Genomic DNA, 6229 nt, shown 5'->3' on the forward strand with positions numbered 1-6229 from the left:
GGAGGAAATAGCTATGGGAGGAACATGCACTATTGTGTGACACAAGAAATCTGTTTCAGAAGAAGATGAATCTGAATGTTATAAAAATGCCTGATCGTTCATATTGTCAATTAGACTAAATCCTTATTGCAACTGAAGCCTTCATACCTGTGGTAAATCATGGAAACAAACTGCAACATCAGCAAGCCAGCAAAACCCAGGAGTATTACCAGTCCAATTGCAACAATATGTATCTCTTCATCTTTTACTGTTTCACCGTCTACAGATATCTTCGGTAGATTTATGCTGACACCAGAACCAATTAGTTGAAGAAAGAATGTGCAAACTATCCATAAACAGTTGATGAAGAAAAATACGAAGGTAGCTTGGAACAAACATAGAATAGTGAATTTCAAATCAATCAATTTATCTAGCATATAACCCACATTTTTAAATGGGATATTACATATTGTTTTGACACATGCAATATTAAATTATGTCATTACATAAAGATGGGAACTTTTTAGTGGTCTCACAGTGCGTCCACCAACACTTACTGGTGGCTATCCTGCACATTGTACAAAGAAAAAAAAAATCACTGTTCTGGTTTTCATTTATAAACTCTCCCCATAACAGAAAAAACATCACAACAAAACAAACTGTTGATCACTGATACGATACATAGCGTGAACCCTGCAAGTTGGGTCCTGACTCGCGTGCCAAATCCAATGCAGCACTTTGTAAATCCTGCTTTTTTATGTTAATCCCACAGATCACTTGCATTTTAGAAACTCTTGCGCAAATTCTGGCTAGACGGTAAATTGCCGCTAGGCAAAACACGTTGTGATACGTATTTGTGGTTTTGCCTTCAAATTTATGTGCAGCAATGGGACAGTTTCCATGGAAAAAGAAAAATAAGTCTCACCATTTTCTCACTATTTTGGTACTACTTTGGGGTGTGTGTTTCCATGTTGTTTTATTTTAGCCAGAAACAAATTCCTTCCAAATGCAAATAACATGATTAATATTATATATTTAGGGTATATTTAAATATTAAATATTTCCAGTTTGGCCTTGCGCGACTATTGATATCGTACAGCTTTCTTAAAGTGGGTTTCCATGAACTTGTTAGGTTATGTTGAAGCACTGTAAGTGCAGACTGGGAAAGAAAATGAAAACTGAGATAGCATTACACAAATTAAAATATATATATATATATGTATATTATAAACCTTTTACACACATACATATATAATATATACACGTTTTCCTACAGAACAGTAGTTTCAGAATTTCTGATACTAATATACTCTGTACTAATATATATAGTACAGTAGTATTATAATTATAAGAATATTGTAGAGGGAAATGTGGGTGATTAGGGTAGCCTATTGTAAGTTTACAACCAGTATTTAACAAATGAATTGTACTAGACATTTTGAATAGATCATTTTTATATGGACAAAATATACTTATCAAAAGGAAGAGGAGAGAAAAATGTAGCCATTTCCAAAAGGGAATTTCATCCTGAAATATATGAATGGTTATAATGTTTTTAGAATCACACATTCATTTTTTTGTACATAGAAATAACAAATGTACTACCAAGTTACATTACAACTGCTGTACAGGACCAAACGTGGTAAAAAATCTAGGATTTAGTTCATTTCTTTTACACTTGTTTATACTAAAGTAAAGGGTTCTAACAGTCTTGTTTAACCTTTTTTTTTGAAGGGGGGGGGGGGGGGGGGGGGTTGTTATTGAAGCCCCAGTGTTGTCTAGTTTAACTTGACTTTTTTATGTAAATATAAATCACTTATTTGTAACCTGTAGGCTTATTTATTTTAAAGTATTTTTTATTATTATAAAAAGAAGGAACTTACTTCATCAAGTTTATCTTCAACAAGTTCAATATGATCTGTGTTCTCTTGAAGCTGCTGAATCCATCCTTAAATAAAGATAACATTAAAATCAATTGTTTTCAACCCCAGCGTCTTTGGGTTTTCATTCCAACTGAGCTTTCAATTACTTAACTAAACCCATAATTGAACAAATCATTTGCTTAATTAGACCTTTTTAATTGTTCTCAGCTCCTAACAAGTTGCAGATTTCAAGTCACTTATACGATTTTAGAGTTAACTTGAAAACTTTTTTTTATTATTATTATTTATGTATTGCGTAACAACATTATTGTAGTCTAGTAGAAACATCATCATTAGCAAACGTTTTCCATCAGTGTTTGTTGATCATTAAGTTTATACTACATTTAACATTTTTTGTGTTCAAAGTTATGTAAGAATTAACAGAATTGTATTTATTTTTTACTAAAAATTTTTACTAAAAATTTACTAGGTATATTTACTACAAAGCCTCTACTGCACATCAGCGCTCTAAAGTACGATATTAACGCATCTAGTGTGCAATGGATTGACGGACGACTTTTTGAGATGCCATGACGGAACAGATCCAGTGTGCAAAGGCCTTAAGGGTCAATGACAGGATATGGGCAGTTATCCAATATCAGTGAGATATGCCGTCTATGATTTTAAACAGGAAGTGTATAACTATTATAAATATTGTATTGGTTTAAAAATAAATAATGTATCTGATCTCTAACCCTTATTTTAAAATAAATAAATATCTAGATAAATTATGTTCTTACTTTCATCCACAGTGTCATCTATTGCACCGGCCTCAAAGTTTTCAGTTTCTTCATTTTGGCTAAAACACAAACATTTGAATGAAATGTATTAACACCCACCTTTGACTGTATTTAGAAAAAAGGCAATTCATACATTTAACCTGGATGTTTCCCATGCTGTATAATCCTGATTGTTTTGCAAAATGTGTTCACACATAAATCATATTTGACACAAACATGAAACACAAAAAGGACCACATTTTAACACAGCACTTGTTTTATGCTGTCTTATGTCAGTGGTTCTAAACTAGGGGCCTGGATGTTTTGTTTGGGGTGGTTGCAGCACTCTAATGTAGCAGCAAGATTGGCATTGTGCAACAAAATTGGGTGATTGTAAGGAGAACAACAAAGGTTTACATTTTTATGGATTGATTTGGTGGGGGCCTTGGGCTAAGAAAGTTTGGGAACTGCTGTCTCAGGAGAGATTAAATTGCAAAGCGACGGCGTACCTTTCAGAAGCATCATGCAGAAGCACTACTTCTTCTGGGTTGGAGGAAGCTGATATTTTCTGGTCCTCATTTACTTGAAATTCTAAATTCTAGCAGAGACATTTGCACTTCTTCACATACTTCACATTTTTTTTGGCTTTTCTTGTTCCCAGCTTCTCATAGGTTGCTGTCTCTCGGGTTCCCCAGGAAATATTATTCAGGTTGACCAGTGTGTATATGTTTAAGAGCAGATAAGCACTTGGCACACAAATTATATAAATAAATCCATAGAGGACAAGGTGGAATTCCTGGGGGTGCATCAGAGCTGCTACAAAGTAAAGCACCACTAAAAAAATGAAAAACAGACCACTGGGGGTGATGAATGTTTGTTGCTTGACCATGTCAACTAAAGGAAAAAAAGAAGAAAAAAGCTGTTATTATAATTACCAGATTTCTTAATAGCCAGTGCATTTATGTTGCACTATATTTAATTTGTAAAACAATATTCTATTATACTGACCTATAATGCTGAGGAAGGTGGCTGCCATGAGAAATGCATAAAATATATTCATGAAACCAGCAACCAGGATTTGGTTGTCAGATTTACATGTGAAACAGATCACCATGTAGAAAACTGGAGGAAGAACAGCCAGAAAAAGGGAGATATTTCCATTCAAGCCAAAGATAAACGTGAAGCATCCTGCAAAAAAAACAAAAATAAAAACACATTTCTAAAACAATGTACAGTCTGCAAACCTGAGTCTGTAGTAAGACCCCCAAACTTCTCTTTAATATTTTTTTTTACCTGCTATCATGAGACAAACTGTGGCAGGTGCTAGAATGGAGAAGGCGGTTTGTAAAATCTGATACAGGATATACAGTCTTGATATAGATTAATTTTTCCTTGAAGTTTCTTTTCCTGTGTTCAGAAGGTCAAGAGTGTTTGCCAAAGATGAGGGTCCCCAGCGCCGCCTTTGGTTGTAAAACTCTTTAAACTCCTGGGGGGCATTCGTGTAGGAATCAGAAGATGCAGTGTACTCTATTCGCCAGCCTTGTTGTAGAAGCAAAGTACACAGCCAGCGGTCCTCACCTTTTGAAGACAAATCAAAACAAATCAGAGAATAAAGTTCAATTGTGTAATATGCTAAAAATTAAAATGCTACTAGATATTATCTATAACTTAATGCAAAATATATATATATTTTAAAACAGTGCAAAACTGAACAAGATGTTAGATTACACAGATGAGGGACTGATATTTTAACATCTGAAAATAGTATTATAAGCAGGGCTTCTGTTTTTCTTAATTTGACTTTTCGGTGCTTTTATTTTTTTTTGGGCTTCCGCTTTTTATGTACTGTATGAAATAAGTGTTTTAGGTTACTTTCCAAAATGCTTGGGCGTTATTTCTGTCAAATTATGTATAGTATTGTAGCATTCTTGTTCATCGTGTTTCAGGATTAAGAACCAGGAAACAAATCGAAGGTTAGGATCGCCAACTGGATGGCGAGCGTCTTGCTACCAGGCTTCTACCAGGCCATCGCTTTTGGGATGAAGAGCATCAGCATTGGCGTGACGGTGGCCGGCTCGGTGGCGGATGCCAAAGTCGAACCCTTGCAGGGCCTCTATCTAGCGGGCTACCTGTCCCTCTGGCTCTTTAAAGGACAGCAGCCTGGAGTGAGGCGTGGTTGGTCTGTAGATGGAACAGCTGCCCGTACAGGTAGGAGCGGAAGTGCTTGATTCCTTTCACTGCAGCCAGCATCTCTAGTCGAGTTACGCAGTAGTTGTGTTCCGCCTTCCCCAGCGTCATGCTGAAGTAGGCCACCACTTGTTCATTTTCTGAAAGCTTCCAAGCAGTCGGGGTCCCATTGGAACCAGTGCCCTATCTCTGGCCAAAATCCCGCACGTAGTAAGATGCCAGTCTGAGGAAGCTGCGCACATGCGCCACCGAGGTGGGCACTGGCCACTCCCGCACCGTGTTCACCTTGTCTGGGTCGGTGGCGATTCCACTGGCCCCAACGACGTGCCCCAGGAAGGTGGTCTCTCGCCGCAGCAGGTGACACTTGCCCAGATGAAGTTTGAGGTGGGCTTGCCGTACCCTGGAGAAGACAGTTCAAAGGTTACGGCTTGTTGGAAGGTGGGAGCGTGCACCATAAGGTCTTCTAGGTAGACCACACAAGCGGTCCGGGGCACACCCACCAGGACCCTCTCCATCAGGCGCTCGAAAGTGGCCGGGGCATTGTACAGTCCGAATGGCATGACAGTGAACTGCCCGATGGAGAAGGCTGTCTTCGAGCGAGCTGCAGGGTCCAGTTCGACTTGCCAATACCCACTCCAAAGGCCGGTGCAGTTGCGTTGCCACAGTTCCACTATCGCCCCCTCGAAGGCTGGTGGTCTGGTGACGGTGTTGGGGGTGAGAGGTCGCTGGCTGGTGCGGCGATGGCATGATGGGCCAGGGCTACTGGTGCTGACAGTGCCGTGCTTGGATTTGATATACCTCAGGTGGTGAATCTGACCATGGGCCCACGGGAAGGCGGTGACGACCAACCTGCAGGATCGAGGTGGTGCTCCGCTGCTCATGCAAATGTTTTAATAAAAAATAAAAAGCCACTGTAATATCCTGCCGGTGACTTTTCTGAAAAAGGCAGGATATTACAGTGGCTTTTTATTTTTCAAAGTTCTTATTTACATAATTCTGAGGAACAGGAAATTATAATGGCAGCCCACTGGTATTTTTTCTTTACAGTAAGGTAGGTTCTATGTCATTTGGATTGATACAGTAGTTGAGAATGGTGCAGAGATATATACGGTAGCTTGTAAATAAATACAATATCTGGATTTCATAGAGCAGGATATTGCAATGCTATTTGCAGAGTATATTTTACAAAATTGGAGTAACAGAAAATGATGCATGTGTAGACTAAAGGTGTGTTATAGTTCCAAATGCCAATTTAACATTTTAAATTTGCATACATTTGATTTACCTTGATCATATTGCACATATTGGGCTGCCTCTGTGGCTTTAGTAGCATATTTCTTCATTACATTGTCATCCATCAGGGCAGCTCCCCTGAACAAACTGAAGCAGCCGGGACTGCAGAGCACACATCCAAAAACATGC

General features: G+C 38.5%; 1 long non-coding RNA gene across 1 annotated transcript; it reads right to left on the reverse strand.

The window, feature by feature from the left end:
• Window positions 1-1485: 1485 nt before the first annotated feature.
• Window positions 1486-6222, reverse strand: LOC131737212 (uncharacterized). Its single transcript, XR_009328797.1, has 7 exons — window positions 6093-6222; window positions 3914-4198; window positions 3629-3808; window positions 3130-3514; window positions 2642-2700; window positions 1863-1927; window positions 1486-1506 (listed from the first exon to the last, which is right to left on the reverse strand). It is a non-coding gene; the product is annotated as an uncharacterized LOC131737212 (long non-coding RNA).
• Between the last annotated feature and the right edge of the window lie 7 nt (window positions 6223-6229).

The sequence above is a fragment of the Acipenser ruthenus genome, chromosome 5, assembly GCF_902713425.1.
Source record: "Acipenser ruthenus chromosome 5, fAciRut3.2 maternal haplotype, whole genome shotgun sequence".
Lineage (NCBI taxonomy): Eukaryota > Metazoa > Chordata > Actinopteri > Acipenseriformes > Acipenseridae > Acipenser > Acipenser ruthenus.